Source organism: Cupressus sempervirens, chromosome 9 (assembly GCF_028749045.1).
Source record: "Cupressus sempervirens isolate cs-2001-9-10 chromosome 9, ASM2874904v1, whole genome shotgun sequence".
Classification (NCBI taxonomy): Eukaryota; Viridiplantae; Streptophyta; class Pinopsida; order Cupressales; family Cupressaceae; genus Cupressus; species Cupressus sempervirens.
In genome coordinates, this window is record NC_143126.1 from 512,175,344 (window position 1) to 512,193,777 (window position 18,434).

The following is an 18,434-nucleotide window of genomic DNA, read 5'->3' on the forward strand; positions in this document are numbered from 1 at the left end:
CATAACGTCACAAATGCATAACACCCAAGCCTCTGGTAACAACCTATAACCGGTCAACATCTAATCAACCCCAAAACCCCACAACATAAACAGTACAAACAAAACAATACAGTTCATAATTTGGATTTGATTTCAAAATTACACATTAGGGTTAAAAGTAAAGTCTTAGTTTTAAGTCTAACGTATGTTTTGAGTAATTAAGTTTCACTGTTTACCATTACCATTAACCCATTTCTATGATTAAATGAATGTCCAATTACCCTATACATAATCTAAGGATAATCATTAATTTACCTAAGTTATAAAAAAAATTATTGATTTAAATAAAACAACTATAATTTTATTAAATCAATATTATCGATAGTTAAATAAATTAAAATTTCATTGAATAACTGCAATTGTTAATTAACTTAATTAAATTACAATTAAATAAATAAATTAATAACTACATAAATACCTATATTAATCTCTCAACAATTATTAATTATAAATAATTAATAAAATTGTCAATAATTTTATTTATTAAAAATTTACTATATTAAATGCATTATTATTTAGATCAAATAATAAGAAAACCTTATTAATAAATATTATTTAATTAATAATAAAGAACAACCTTATTTATAATAATATTAAAACTTTTAATAATTATTAATAATTAAATAATAATATTAACAAAAAAAACTATTATCAAAATTATTATTAAAGTATTAATAATATCTATTAAAACACGTAACATACCTTACCTTATTAATAAATGCCGCTGGCTTTATGAAGCCGTGCGGCTTCCTAAAAAGGACCGCAGCCTTTAAACGGTCTCCTGCGATTACGCAGGTACAGGCGTACAACAGGTCGCTATCAACAAAAAGGTAAGTGGGGATGGGGTCAAACCCCTCCCCAAAATTAATATTATTATTAATTTTTTTATTTTATTTTATTTATTTATTTATTTATTTTTCTTAAAATTAAAAAAAAACTTTGTAAAGATCGATTTCCCCACAGTTATATATATGTATATTTTTAAAAATAATATTGTTTAATTAAAAAAAAATTCTCCTTACTCATAATTAATTTATTTCTTTTAAACAAATATATATATATATATATTTTTATTAAAAGCATTTATAATTATAATTTGATACATTTAATCAATCATATTCTAATTTAAAACTTTCTCTTTTTTTTTTTTTTTTTTGAATTTTTAAACCTATGAACGGGGTTTTCTTTTTCTAAATAGTTTTCCAATCTGGATTTACAGATGAAATCGAATAGCAAAAGATCCAGAACGAAGAAATGATACATTCAAGGAGACAAGATTCTTACAATAACGAAGTAGACAGAACCTATTAAATTTCTTAAATCATTTAGGGGTCAAAATACCAGACCCTACCTGAACCCGATGCTAATACGCAATCTCCAAAAATCTGTAAGAGAACTCGCTCCTCTTCAATAACTTTCTTTTGAAAATCTTTCTTAGAATTCTCCTTCTGAAAATTCGCTGCCAAAAGATGTCTCCACAAAATTCCTGTCTCCCCCAAATTCTCCGTCCAAATTCGTGTCCAAAAAATTTCTATCCCAAAAATGAACCCCCAAAGTTGTGATAAGCAATCTCTCCTCAAGTCGGGGCACTAATTGTGCGTTTACCCGAGAAGACTCTTTGCACAACTCAGTTAACTCCAAATTAACCTTTATTATCTTTTCTTATTCTTTTGCATTCAACTTTCATGCACATTAAGTTGAATTATTAAATAACTTTATTTTAAAATTTCACTTGACTTCCATTCTTAATTAATTTATTACTTTAAATCTTATGTGCACTTTTAAGAAATTAAAATAACATTATTAATTTTTTTATAATTTAATCTTTTAATTTAATTCTTATATTTAACTCATGTTTAGATCATGCAATCTAGAATACTTAATAAATTAATATCTTTCAACTTTTTAATTTATTTTAGAACTTAATTGATAACTTATTTAAATTAATTTAAATAACAATAATATTTAGCATTTATTTAAAAATGAACTCCAAATATATATTATTATTAAATTAAATTAATATTATCCTGTTCTAAATTTATCTTGAACTTTAATTTCCAACTTTAATTCTTTTATTTAATTAATTTATTAATTAATTAAATATAAAGATATCATAATAATTCCTTATTAAATTAAATCATTAATTAGTCTTTTTTTTTAAATTAGACTTAATTAATAGAAAATACACCAAGGACTCATAAAGCAACATACGAAAACCCAACATAGAAGAATACATACCAAATCAAACAAAAAGGGTTATAATCCCGAAATTACACCATTTGATGCATTCGGAGGGCACTTAACTCAGATACTTGTCCTAATTATCAATTAGGACAATTGGCTAAAGGGTTTAGGATCTGGACTTAAGAGTCTATCTCCCCTCTCTTACCATTGAGACAGTGCGATAGGGTACGCTCATCTTGACAATTCAGGGAAGTCGATACCCGGTACCTGCAACTTGCATAAAATCCACGCATGTACAAACACAATATTCTAAGCTAAACAGGCAATGGCAGGAAGTGGTGCATCGTGTAGATCTCGACTAGCAGGTGACTATGACTCCCTTCCTTAACCATATCAGAAAGACCATACATAAATAAAACAACACGCACACCATACACATGTAGTATGGGGTAAGTATCCATAAGAGGCACATGAAATAATAAGCCATCTAAATAATCATCATCGATAATTAAAACCATTGAATAATCATCATACATGTACGAAATATAGAGTACCAAGTAATCTCATCATATAATAAACTGAGTGTAAACATCATCTGATAATCTCTAAAATAATAATACTACTCATCAACCATAAATTGGCCTAAAAGAGTTTGGCAATCATATCATAAATGTAGCTCGAAAAATGTAAACTAGGGGCAGGCACTACATCCACCCCCCCTAGACTTAGGCTTACTCCTGGAAGCCTATAAACAAATAGGGATATAAATCCCGTAATCTAGATGCATCCTCCCATGTCGCTGAAGAGTCATCAGTAGGGTCCCATTGGACCCTTACCTGCTCTATGGTTCGACCCCTGAGGGTCAACTCCTGCTGCTCCAGAATATGAATTGGCTCCAAAGCCAGCTGCCCGTCCTCTACCTGTAATGCATTCCAATCAAGAATATGTACAACATCAGGAATATACTGTCTAAGTACTGAAACATGAAAAACATCGTGAATGCGAGCAAGGCTGGGCGGTAAAGCAAGACGATAGGCAACTGGACCAATCCTCTCAAGAATATCGAATGGTCCCACAAAGCGAGGTGCTAGCTTCGAGCCCTTTCCATATCGGATCAGACTCTTCCGCGGACGCACTCTCAAGAAAACCTTCTCTCCCACAGCAAACTGCTTATCTGACCTATGAGCATCAGCATACTTCTTCTGCCTATCCTGTGCCGTTGTCAAGTGCTCTCGGATACGCACCACCTGTTGCTCCATGTCACGAAGCATCTCTGGGCCCAACAGGATGCGATCCTCAAGGCTATCCCAACTCAAAGGTGTACGACAAGGGCGACCATATAAGGCTTGGAAAGGTGCCATGCCAATAGAACTGTGATAACCGTTGTTGTAAGCAAACTCCACTAGGTAGAGATAGTCCTCCCAATGGGTCTGCCTATCCATCACGTACATCCTCAACATATCCTCGAGAACCTGATTCACTCTCTCTGTCTGCCCATCTGTCTCTGGGTGATATGCTGAACTGAAGTTCAACTGTGCTCCAAGATCATGCTGTAGTGATGTCCAAAATGCGGAAGTGAAAACATGATCCCTATTAGAAATGATCTTTCGGGGAATACCATGTAGTCTCACTATGTCACGCATGAAGACATTAGCTACTGAAGCTGCAGTGTAGGAAGACCTGATTGGTGCAAAATGTGCCACCTTGGTCAACCGATCAACGGTGACCATGATAGCATCATGACGACGAAGAGTCATAGGTAATCCTACTATGAAATCCATAGAGATGATGTCCCACTTCCATGAAGGAACGAGATTCGGTTGCAAGAGCCCTGCCGGATGCTGGTGTTCTACCTTGACTCTCTGACACTCAAGACATCTAGCCACAAAATCAGCAATGTCGCGCTTCATCTCGAACCAATAGAATAAACGTCGCAGATCTGCATGCATCTTCTTGACACCTGGATGTGCCGAGTAAGGTGCACAATGGGCCTCTGATAGGATCAATATGCGAAGTTCATCCAGTAGCGGCACATAGATCCTTCCTGAAAGTCTCAAAAGGCCATCTGACTCTAGGACATAGCCTGAAAACTTACCCTCCAAGGATCTCCCTGAATTGATCTCACTGCACACCTCCAGATACCATGAATCAGTGGGGAGTGCCTGAAGTATCTGACATCTCAAATCGACACTAAGAGTCATAGATGATATCACATGTTTCCTGCGACTCAAAGCATCAGCTACGACATTCTCCTTCCCCTGGATATACTTCACCTCAAAGTCATACTCGCACAAAAACTCCATCCAACGCCTTTGCCTAGCATTCAGATTAGGCTGTGTGAATATGTACTGAAGACTACGATGATCGCTATGTAGTTCAAATCTGTGTCCCAACAAGAAATGTCTCCATCTCACTAAGGCATGAACTACTGCTGCTAACTCAAGGTCATGTGTAGGATAATTCAACTCATGATCCTTGAGTTTGCGTGACTCATATGCAATCACTCGACCATTCTGCATTAGAACTACTCCAATACCCTTGAGGGAAGCATCTGTACACACCATGAACTCACCTTCTGGATCAGGTACAACTAAGATCGGTGCACTGGTCAGAAGCTCTTTGAGTTTCTGAAATGCTTCTACACACTTTTCTGTCCAAAGAAACTTCTTTCCTTTCCTCTGAAGGGAGGTAATAGGGTGTGCTGTTCTGGAGAAGTTTTGAACAAATCTGCGATAATACCCAGCTAGACCCATGAAACTACGAATCTCCGACACAGTAGTGGGTGCAGGCCAATCTACTATTGCCTGGATCTTCGCAGGGTCTACAGAGATACCTTCGCCTGAAATAACGTGTCCCAAATACTGTATCTCTGATTGAAAGAAATCACACTTTGCCGCATTGGCATAAAGTTGATTATCTCTCAAGCACTGCAAAACTAAACTCAAATGTTCCTCATGTTCCTTTTGGGACTTAGAATATATCAGAATATCATCGAGGAACACAAGAACAAATCTATCAAGATAGGAACGGAACACCCCATTCATCAAGCACATGAAAACTGATGGAGCGTTTGTCAGCCCAAAGGGTACCACTGTGAACTCATAATGCTCGTAGCGAGTTCGGAAGGCGGTCTTATGAATATCGGCCTCCTTGATGCGAAGTTGATGGTATCCTGACTTAAGATCAATCTTAGAGAACACTGTAGCTCCCTTGATCTGATCAAATAAATCATCAATCCTTGGTAAAGGATACCTGTTCTTTATTGTCACCTTATTCAGTTGTCTGTAATCGATGCAAAGGCGCAAAGAACCATCCTTCTTCTTCACAAAGAGCACTGGAGCTCCCCATGGTGATACACTAGGTCGAATACTACCCTTGGCCAAAAGTTCCTCTAACTGCAAATGCAACTCACTTAGCTCCTGAGTGGTCATGCGGTAAGGCGCTCTAGAGATAGGTTCCGCTCCTGGAGTGAGCTCAATGCTAAAATCAATGTCTCTCTTCGGAGGCATGCCTGGAATCTCACTCGGAAAGACATCAACATACTCCTGTAAAATAGGGTGATCTAGGGTCTTCCTTGTAGATTCTTCCTCATCAAGCTCATTTACCGAAACGGCAAATACCTGACACCCCTTACGAAAGCTTCGCTTAAGTTGCATAGCAGAGATCATCCGTAGGGATATAGGCCTCGGTATCCCCACAATCTCCACATCCTTCCCTTGGTCATCCTGACACAAAATGGTCTTCTTTCTGCAGTCAATACTAGCCCTATGAGAGCCAAGCCAATCCATATCTAAGACCACATCGTAGGAGCCAAGAGGAATAACTCGAAAATCGACTGAAGTCTCGAACCCTCCTATGCTAAGTCCACACTTGTGAACTACCAAATCTGTGGAAACTTTAGCACCTGAGGCTAGTTCCACTTGCCAACCATGGTCTTGCTTAACCGACTCCAGCTTACACTTATCAACTAGAGATGGAGAAATGAAAGAATCTGTAGCACCTGAATCAAATAATACAGAGAGAGGTGTACCTCGGATAGCTCCTGTAGTCTCAACTACTGTCCCCTGATGGTCTGCCTGACGGTGATCCACCGCTGCAAATACTCTATGAGATCCACCTGTATTTCCGACTGTGGGCTCGGATGCCGCAGGCCTGGGTCCTGAATACTGAGATGCTCGCTGTGGGCAGTATGCTGCAATGTGACCAATCTGTCCACATGAATAACATCCCGTGCCTCTGCCAGATCCTCTCCCTATAGGTGGTGCATTCGACCGCTGGTGGCTACCCCTGCTAGCAAAAGACTGGTTGCTCTGTGCAGGCCGAGATTGCTGATTCTGCCTAATACGTTGAGCATTGCGATTGATCCTAGGGTTGGATCCACCGCCACCACTCTGTGCCTGAGGGTAAAATCCCTTATGCTGCTGAGGCTGCTGCTGAGAATGTGGCTGAGAATACTGATTCCTCCTAGGGAAGGGAGGCTTCCTGATTCCACCGGAATTGTGGTTGCCCTTAGATCCTGCTATAGTAGGCGCTCCCACAAATCCCCCTTGCCCAAAGTTGACACTCTGCTCTACCAGGATAGCTCGATGTACCGCATCCTTGAGGGTCTTAGGCTCAAATACCTTAACAACCCCAATAAAACGGTTGTTCAAGCCTCGAATGAAATGTTGTGCCAACTGTGCTGGGTTGTCACTGAATCCCGAAAAAGGCATGAGCTCATAGAACTTGCGCTCATACTCTACAACGGTCATAGTGAACTGTCTCAGGTTATGGAACTCATCTGCTCTATGCTGCTTCCATTCCTCTGGTAGGAATCGCTCATGAAAACTCTCCAAGAAAATCTCCCAAGTGACACTACCCATGTCAATGCCCAACTTCTTCTCCTCAATAGTCCACCAGGTGGCTCCAAATAACTCTAGATTGGTAATGGCAAACCTCACTTTGACATTACTGTCAAAGTCCTGCATAGCAAAAATCCTGTCAAGGGCAATAAGCCACTGCTCAGCTACATACCCAGAACCTTGCCCATTAAAGGGCTTGATCTTGGACCTCTGAAGATCCTTCATCTGAGAAGATACTATGAATCTATGTCGATCCTTCTGAGGACTCCTAGATCTGCGTCTATGCTCATGTCCAACCTGGTGTGCTCTATCCTGCTCAAGAACAGGAGGTAAGCGATCAATAAGGGTTCACATCATTTGCCTCAGATCAACCTCCTCAGAGTCGGCATGTCCCTCATCGTGGTTCTCTTCCTGATGCTCACTGACATGCTCTTCCCTATTCTCTTCCTGAATGGGGCTCTCATGGATAGACTCATGAACACTAACATCTCTGCCTTGTCCACGACCTCTGCCACGGCCAAGGCTACGGCCCCTAACGGAAGATCTCGTCCCAGATACCATCCTGCAATAATATCCAAGACACAAGATGCTAAAATAATCATGAAACATACTACTGAAATACATAGATAAAAGACACATGTTTTGCAAACAAGATATTTTCAATTTCCAGTTTACCTATAATTTCAGTTTAAGTATAATTTCAGTTTTGAAGTTTTGAGTGTTGAAGTATGAATAAAATAGGTAACTAATAGTTTATATACTGTTTCAGTTCAACTAGCTTCAAGTTTTAGTTTAAGGTTTGCATTTTTATTCAACTAGTTAACACTAGTGGCGTTCCAATATACCCAGAACTCCCAATGTAGAAACTTGGGCTCTGATACCAGATGTAACGCCCCGCCAAGGGATCCAAAAGAATTAACCTAAAGTTTCACTAAGTTTACTAAACTTTTTTTTTTTTTTAAAAGTAAGAAAGTATGACATACACATCAAACAAGTAGTAGCGGAAGCAATAACATGTAATCATCGACAAACATACATTGCAAGTTACATTTCTTAAAGATCCCAAGACGTTGAGTCACGTTTAAATTTAATTAATTCTAAGTCTAACAACTAACACATACATATAAAAGAATAATCAGAAACTCCAATGTCCATAATATACATTTGTTCCGAATGCTCCTTGGCAAATTAATTCGGAATGCTCATTCATCCACTGTACATGTCACAGGGTATGAAAGGCTTAAAAGAATATACATATGTAAAGATCAAGATACAACATCCTCAAATCCATGATACAAAGTACAGTAAAAATATATGAAACTATTCACCATACATGATACATCCATACATCCATAATGATAAAACATCTATCATAAAATCTAACCATCCATCATACTAATCCAAGAACATAGTGAAGGTAAATGCCAATCACGAAATCTCCAGCCACGGTGACCACGGAACGGATCTCAAAGGTAAGAGTAAAAGCACTACCACCCGACCGCGTGGAACCTAAATGGTCCACTCCCACCGCGCTGAGGAGATAGTCTCAAGTCCCAAATAGGATAACAAAACCTATAATCATAAATATTCTCTAAGTCCAGGAAGTCCTATAAGTATGCTAACTCAAGGGTTCCTAAAAGGATCGACATCTATATCCCAGAGGTACCACAAGACACGTAGGAAACCTAATATGCAAGCGGGAAAGTGTCATCGCAAAAGTCATGTAGAAGTTACCCGAGCAATCCCTTAGGAATCCCGGGTCCCTACTGATCCTGTGGCCACTAGTATCCTCTCGTACTGACGAGGCATACTATGGTATGCAAGGTCGTAACCAAGCGTCCTCTCTACCCCATCCTAGTCTGTACTAGCACTCATGGCATGGGAGAGAACATACAATTATCTTGTTAGGTTCATTTTCTCTCATTTAGTGTAAATGTTTTCACTTATTAAAAACGACTTACAATGGGTTTCTCTAGGCAGCCTCTTAGGGCTCCGACCCCCATTGCAAGCCACTTCCCGACTCTACACATAGATAACCTACCCTAGCTCATGAACTCATAAATCAAAGAATCATAATAAAACCATCTCAGTCCTATGCGAGCAACTGAAAATATCATAAAAAGATAATCCACAAAATATATCAATTCTTCATGAGCAACAGATAACATCAAATAGTAATCAAGTAATCACGACAGTTCTCTATCAGCAACTGAAGGCATCAATGATAAGTCACAAAATCCAATGGTTCTCTAATGAGCAACCAGAAAGTAATACAAGTATAACTGATCGAAACTCAGAAATGGTTATCAAATATAACTGATCGAGACTCAAAAATGGTTAAGTTAGGTATTCTCAAATACATACATCTCAGCTTCACACAAGGAACTGGAAAGCAATCACAAACAGTAAACACAATCATGTCATAGAGCACTTCATCACATTACCATGGTTGGGTTAAGAATATCGAGACCAAATCATCATAACGTCACAAATGCATAACACCCAAGCCTCTGGTAACAACCTATAACCGGTCAACATCTAATCAACCCCAAAACCCCACAACATAAACAGTACAAACAGAACAATACAGTTCATAATTTGGATTTGATTTCAAAATTACACATTAGGGTTAAAAGTAAAGTCTTAGTTTTAAGTCTAACGTATGTTTTGAGTAATTAAGTTTCACTGTTTACCATTACCATTAACCCATTTCTATGATTAAATGAATGTCCAATTACCCTATACATAATCTAAGGATAATCATTAATTTACCTAAGTTATAAAAAAAATTATTGATTTAAATAAAACAACTATAATTTTATTAAATCAATATTATCGATAGTTAAATAAATTAAAATTTCATTGAATAACTGCAATTGTTAATTAACTTAATTAAATTACAATTAAATAAATAAATTAATAACTACATAAATACCTATATTAATCTCTCAACAATTATTAATTATAAATAATTAATAAAATTGTCAATAATTTTATTTATTAAAAATTTACTATATTAAATGCATTATTATTTAGATCAAATAATAAGAAAACCTTATTAATAAATATTATTTAATTAATAATAAAGAACAACCTTATTTATAATAATATTAAAACTTTTAATAATTATTAATAATTAAATAATAATATTAACAAAAAAAACTATTATCAAAATTATTATTAAAGTATTAATAATATCTATTAAAACACGTAACATACCTTACCTTATTAATAAATGCCGCTGGCTTTATGAAGCCGTGCGGCTTCCTAAAAAGGACCGCAGCCTTTAAACGGTCTCCTGCGATTACGCAGGTACAGGCGTACAACAGGTCGCTATCAACAAAAAGGTAAGTGGGGATGGGGTCAAACCCCTCCCCAAAATTAATATTATTATTAATTTTTTTATTTTATTTTATTTATTTATTTATTTATTTTTCTTAAAATTAAAAAAAAACTTTGTAAAGATTGATTTCCCCACAGTTATATATATGTATATTTTTAAAAATAATATTGTTTAATTAAAAAAAAATTCTCCTTACTCATAATTAATTTATTTCTTTTAAACAAATATATATATATATATATATTTATTAAAAGCATTTATAATTATAATTTGATACATTTAATCAATCATATTCTAATTTAAAACTTTCTCTTTTTTTTTTTTTTTTTTTTTTTTTTTGAATTTTTAAACCTATGAACGGGGTTTTCTTTTTCTAAATAGTTTTCCAATCTGGATTTACAGATGAAATCGAATAGCAAAAGATCCAGAACGAAGAAATGATACATTCAAGGAGACAAGATTCTTACAATAACGAAGTAGACAGAACCTATTAAATTTCTTAAATCATTTAGGGGTCAAAATACCAGACCCTACCTGAACCCGATGCTAATACGCAATCTCCAAAAATCTGTAAGAGAACTCGCTCCTCTTCAATAACTTTCTTTTGAAAATCTTTCTTAGAATTCTCCTTCTGAAAATTCGCTGCCAAAAGATGTCTCCACAAAATTCCTGTCTCCCCCAAATTCTCCGTCCAAATTCGTGTCCAAAAAATTTCTATCCCAAAAATGAACCCCCAAAGTTGTGATAAGCAATCTCTCCTCAAGTCGGGGCACTAATTGTGCGTTTACCCGAGAAGACTCTTTGCACAACTCAGTTAACTCCAAATTAACCTTTATTATCTTTTCTTATTCTTTTGCATTCAACTTTCATGCACATTAAGTTGAATTATTAAATAACTTTATTTTAAAATTTCACTTGACTTCCATTCTTAATTAATTTATTACTTTAAATCTTATGTGCACTTTTAAGAAATTAAAATAACATTATTAATTTTTTTATAATTTAATCTTTTAATTTAATTCTTATATTTAACTCATGTTTAGATCATGCAATCTAGAATACTTAATAAATTAATATCTTTCAACTTTTTAATTTATTTTAGAACTTAATTGATAACTTATTTAAATTAATTTAAATAACAATAATATTTAGCATTTATTTAAAAATGAACTCCAAATATATATTATTATTAAATTAAATTAATATTATCCTGTTCTAAATTTATCTTGAACTTTAATTTCCAACTTTAATTCTTTTATTTAATTAATTTATTAATTAATTAAATATAAAGATATCATAATAATTCCTTATTAAATTAAATCATTAATTAGTCTTTTTTTTTAAATTAGACTTAATTAATAGAAAATACACCAAGGACTCATAAAGCAACATACGAAAACCCAACATAGAAGAATACATACCAAATCAAACAAAAAGGGTTATAATCCCGAAATTACACCATTTGATGCATTCGGAGGGCACTTAACTCAGATACTTGTCCTAATTATCAATTAGGACAATTGGCTAAAGGGTTTAGGATCTGGACTTAAGAGTCTATCTCCCCTCTCTTACCATTGAGACAGTGCGATAGGGTACGCTCATCCTGACAATTCAGGGAAGTCGATACCCGGTACCTGCAACTTGCATAAAATCCACGCATGTACAAACACAATATTCTAAGCTAAACAGGCAATGGCAGGAAGTGGTGCATCGTGTAGATCCCGACTAGCAGGTGACTACGACTCCCTTCCTTAACCATATCAGAAACACCATACATAAATAAAACAACACGCACACCATACACATGTAGTATGGGGTAAGTATCCATAAGAGGCACATGAAATAATAAGCCATCTAACTAATCATCATCGATAACTAAAACCATTGAATAATCATCATACATGTACGAAATATAGAGTACCAAGTAATCTCATCATATAATAAACTGAGTGTAAACATCATCTGATAATCTCTAAAATAATAATACTACTCATCAACCATAAATTGGCCTAAAAGAGTTTGGCAATCATATCATAAATGTAGCTCGAAAAATGTAAACTAGGGGCAGGCACTACACCATATTCTGCTTTTTGTCTATTGTGCATTTTGTTGTTTTGATAGAAAACATGGGTTTCAAGCTGTTGAAAGTTAGCAAATATTATTTGAAGACTTTTTGAAGCTAGAAAACACCAAATTCAATCATTGGATACACTATTTGAAGGCTTTTTGAATATTCTTTCTATAGAAAAGGTTAGTGCAGTCCTTTTCAAATATTGTTTGTTGATATATAGAGACAATTTTGATTATAATTTGACATGTTTAATATATAGTAAATTCATTGAAATTTGTATGTTTGAATGAATTGTTATTTGGAAATGGTTAGAAATTCGGCAAATTCTTTGATATATATTGTGTATTCATTGAAATAATTATAATTTTTATATGTATTTGAATGATTTGTAATTTATAAATTGTAAGTAATTCAGATATTTGAATAATTTGACATGTAAAAATCATCATCATGCCAAGGAAGAAACCAAAAACTCAAACAAATGAAGAGAGGGAGAGAGATTTGGCAATTAAAAGAGATTAAATGAAACTACTATGTGAACAAAGAAAATTGCAAAGAAATAATGAAGAATTGACTTTAAAAGAGGAACAAGAACCACCGATACAGAGAAATAAAGAGGAAGAATTGGAAAGACAAAGAGAACGAATCAGACTATTACACTCAAGAAGATAATTAAATTGTGAAGCTACACTATCTTCCAATGTTGGAATCATGTCATCCTCTCATGTTGAAGAGATGCTAATTTGTAGATTTGATGATGTAACACTCCATCATGTCATGTTGAAGGCACAACATCAACATATCAAGTAGGTAATATTCCATCTTTTGCATCTTATTGAAAAGGCATATCATCTTCAGTTCAAGGTATGCAAAACACTCAACCTTATGTTGATGTTCAAAATGTTGAGGGAATGGAAGAGACTATAACACGTTCTAGAATTCATTTTAGAAGACCAAAATATTTGATTGATATTGATACTAACATTTTGAAATCAATGCCTGACAAGATTAGCAAGTGTACTTGTCAAAGAAAATTTAATCATATGTGGAGATTATTCTTTGAAGAATTAAATATTATAGGTCAATGCCAATTATTTGTTGAAATTATGAGGAATTTGAAATTTAGGCCTATCATGAAGATTCTTGGGCTAAGAACGATGGGCGATTCAAATGAAAAAAGCATTGTAAAGAATCTAATGAGTGCTTATGAAAAAGTGGGTTCTAAATCACGCACCAAAGATAGTAATGTCACAAGATGAGTACTCACATAAACAATAGTAAGTACAAAAAGCTTGACTCATGTGAGAAAGACAAACAAAATATTGAAAATTGGTAGAGGTACTCTAAGGAGAGCCATGCTAAGACGTGTGAGATTGGAAGATCCAACAAAAAATGAGTTATGGACATTTAGTAGTAGACTACCGCAAAAGGATAAAGAAATTAGTGAAGCTTTGAAATCATTGATCAAAGATTTTTGAAAAAATAATACATGTGTTTCCCATAATCAAAGAGATGTTGTAAGGAGGATTGGTAGCCAAAATCGTGACCCACATCCGAAACATTTTTTGGACTCAACTCAGACACAATTTTTTTCAAAATTTATTAATATGTATCCTCAAATTTGAATAAGTCAATTTTTTTTTAGATGGGTAAACCTTTTTATGTGAAGATAAATCACACATGCACAACTTGTTGTTGTAGGATACATATTGAATTTTCTAACCATTTTGATGTTTTTAGGCATATATGTGTATTTTTGCATTCTAAGTTTGTTTTGCAGGATTGTGACATGAATGAGCCACCGAGATCTTCAAGGGAATTCATATCCAACATTTTATGTGAAATAGAGTATGGCCAACAATTTTACAAGACATCATGCTTGAATAGTACATGCTTATTTTGTGGTTCTTTGCAACTTTTATCAACTTGTGAACATATGGATAGTACACATACAATTGGAAATAAAATATTAGATTAAGAAAAATTTAAGATAGTGCCATATGCTCTAAAAGATGGGAAATAGGGTAAAAGATATAATTTAGTCATTGAAAATATTCTAGTGTATGAGTTCGTGAAGATTTTTTGTGAAAAGATTATTTATGAGTATGCAAGGCATACACATAGAGCTCGATGGATAGATTTGCAATTCAAGTTGTGCAAGGATACATTTTGACTGGATACCATTGTTTTAGTTGTAGACTTTGTAGAGAACTACACACTACAACTAGAAAATGAAGTGTAAGCAAAGTATTATACTTCTCAATAGGTTTTCATATTTTTTCACATAACATTCATGCATTCACCTACAAGTACAAAGGATTATAGGAAGATTTTGAGGGAGTACCATTTTTACATTAGCAATGATTGATCACATTTTATAGAGTTTGTACGTGGTTATTTTCAAATATTTTATAGAGATTTGGCTAATAGGGGTATAACATATCGTAAGCACATTATTTGGTTAAACAATTACACATCTCAATTTAAGAATGCACAGATGTTCTATTGGTTAAGCAAGATGCACATGTTGTGTAGAACTCAATATATACAGAATTTCATAAAGGTTGGTCATGGAAAGCGAGAGTATGATGGTGCAAGTGCATGCATCAAAAGAGCCTTAGCTCATGAAGAACTAAAGTACAAAGATGGAGCAATATTGAAAGATGAAAAATCCATCGTCCAGTGGTGTAATGCTACAATGGGTCTAGGTAAGGAAGGTGAGTCTACGATTCATGAATTTTTTTGGTTGATAGATAATACTAACATTGCACCATATGAGGATTGTTGCACATTAATAGGATCCAATGAGTTGCACTCTTTTAGAAGCTTTGATGTAGGTTCTTGGAGTATCTACACATGAAAAATGACATGTTATTGTCCATCATGTGCAGAGAAAAATTGGGATGACTGTGAGTCAACTGAATGGGTGGACAAATGGGATATACGGGTTTTTGACCCAATTGACACCTATCATCGCCCACAAACATTGGAAATAGTAGAGATGGATTCATCTATTGACTTTAACTACTTGTTTGATCTAGTGCAACTTGGTTTTATATATATATATATATATATATATATCTTTGTAATTTCAATATGTAACTTTATAACTTTTACCTAAGTATTTTCTAAATTAATGATCGCATTGTACATTTGTCACTGTAGGCCATATTTTTGCTATTATTGCACCTAAAGACAATGAAGAAGAGACAAATTATTATTTGTGTCATTGTGTCCAAGCCAAACAAAAATTGGATCACTCAATTATAGATGGTGAAGGTTTAGAGTACCATATTGGTGCAGTGGTTGTAACTGACACATGGCTTAGATGATATTCTATGAGGAGCCCTAACTTTTGGTTATTTGAGGATTAGCAAATAGAGAAGAAGATTCTTCATTATTCAAACCTTGTTGACACATCAAATATCCACTTAATAAAATATTGTGGAAAATCACATAATAAGATTCTTTGGAAAGTTCGCAAGTCTGACCACAAGGCAATACTTGAGACATTAAAATGTAGAGCAAATCTAGTTGGTTCATTAGATTGAATAGGGAGAGAGGGAGAGAGAGAAAGATTGATCAATTAGATCTAAATACAATGTTGCAATCTCTCCACCAAGACTATCAACATGACAAGGTGGGTATTGTTATTATGTGTAAGTGATGAGATAAATTTAAATCACAGATTTTATGTTTTGATTTGTTTAGAATCTAGATACATTATTTGAATTTGTATTAGATTCTTTAATAGAACCCATTTTCAGATTAGTCATTTGAATAAGTCAAAGTTTAGAATTTGTTGTTTAGATCAAAATGTAATGAAAGAACATGAAAATTGTTAGAATGTGAATACTTTGTGATGTAAAGCCATGATTGTGTGATGGTAACTAGAAACTTGAAACTGGTGAAAGAAAGGATATAATGGGAGAAGTTTCCAAGACTCATCAAGCCATTCAGTAAGCCGCTTGATCATTGCTAGAAGCTCAAACAAATAATTCTTTGCATTTGGAACATTGTTACCAATAATGATATTATGACTAACATGCTTTTATCTTTTTTTTGTTTTATCATCTGTAATTATTTTAGATAAACTCCACAAAAAAAAAAAAAATTCGAATCATAAACTTATAAAACCCATCTTATAATGCTAGATTGAATTTTGATGTGTTATCATCTAAGATATATATAAATGTATGAGAAATTTAAATTAGCTAAATCTATTGGGATAAGTGGTATTGTAATCGATAGTTTTAAGATTCGTTTGAAGAATATAAAGGGGCATGAGTGATGTAGGTCACTAGACAAAACAATATCTTCACTAGAAATGGAATTAGGAGCAGCAAGAGTTGCGAGTGGAATGAAGATGAATGGAGTGGAGAAAGAAAATAAATCTTCTACCAAAAAAGAATTTGTTGTGGTGGGAATCAACATTGCTTTTAGTAGTAGAAAATGACATGATTCTATCCGACACACTTGGATGCCACAAGGTCAACAACTATACACAATTAAAACACTTGTAACAATTGTAAGTTTTTTAATTTGAATATTATTAATGTCTTGTTTGAAGCCCACAAATAAAATGGGATATGGGAAATGAGAATGGTAAGGGAAAAACTGAAGAAGTTGAAGGAGGAGAAGGGGATAGTGATAAGGTTTGTGATTGGGCACAGTGCTACACCAAGTGGCATTTTGGATCATGCAATTGAAGAAGAAGATGCAGAGCATAATGACTTCCTTAGACTCAAACAGGTTGAAGGCTACCATCAGCTCTCAGCAAAGACCAAGATCTACTTCTCTATAACACTCGCTAAATGAGATGTTGATTTCTATGTTAAAGTTGATGATGACGTGCATGTCAATCTAGGTACATTATCATCATTCATGGTTTCATCTAAATAGTATATTTTATGTTATAATTTGTTTAGATAGTTCATGTGTTTATTTTTTGGGTAGAACTTGTTTGTTGTTTTCATTTGAGATGGGTAATTCTACATTAAAAGCTAGCACCATTTTATATGTTGTTTAAAGTTGATATCTATCTTAAAAATCTAACATTTTTTACATTTGTGTAATATTTTAATCCAAAGATAATTGAGAATTTATTGAGTCTTCATGAACTAGGTAAAAAGTATTTGAAAAGGTGATAAGTTGGCCTTGTCCTTTGGAAATTTTGGAAGTTTTCCAAGGAAAACTAAATTTTGACTTACTAGAATTTCAAGGCCTAAGTTAGGGATATTGATCCGTTGAAGGTGTTGGGGCCTTGAAAGTGCATGAATCCTAGTGGTTTAGTCCTAGAAATGCTGAATCAAGTCTAAGTTTGAAGTCTTGAAGCCTTTTTACTTGTTTTTCCTTAATTGACCTAGTTGAGGGCAAGTGTCCCTAAAGCCATATTTTGATCCAAGTTTTCGAAGAGCACTAGGAAAAGGGAAGGACCTTAGGAGAGTGGAGTCCACTTGGATAAGTAAAGGTCATCATTTGGCAAAGTCTGGTAACCAAGACATCATCTTGAAGTGGGTTTGGGTACCCTTAGAGGTTTAAGAACCAAGTGGAAAAAGTAGGTTGTGTGCTCTATATTAGTAAGGGTCACTAAACCTAGGTGTGATAGCTAGGGTGTAGGAAGTCACAATGTATTTGGAAGAGTCACTAATTGGCCTAAAAGTCAAGGCATACCTTACCATAGGGCAGTGAGCAACTTAAGGGATAAGTCTCTAGCTTAGGGAAGGGTCCCTAGCATGGAATTGCTAAGGGATAGCCCATTTAACAAGTTGGAAGTGTTAGAAAGTATTTTGCATGTAGTAGAAGTTTGAATTATATAGGTTTTCGAATGCAACCTTAAGGCTTAAGTTTCCCAAATCAGGTAAATGGCTTATCCAAAGACTTATTAGTAATAAAATGGCTTCAAATACCCTAAATAACTACTTTACCAAATACCAAGAGCCTATCTCTAAGGTAA

The 18,434-nt window shown here is 34.5% G+C and overlaps 1 pseudogene; it reads left to right on the plus strand.

Annotated features, from left to right (window-relative positions):
- Positions 1-771: 771 nt before the first annotated feature.
- On the plus strand, positions 772-17,380 carry LOC149539604 (putative beta-1,3-galactosyltransferase 8; annotated as a pseudogene).
- Positions 17,381-18,434: the final 1,054 nt, after the last annotated feature.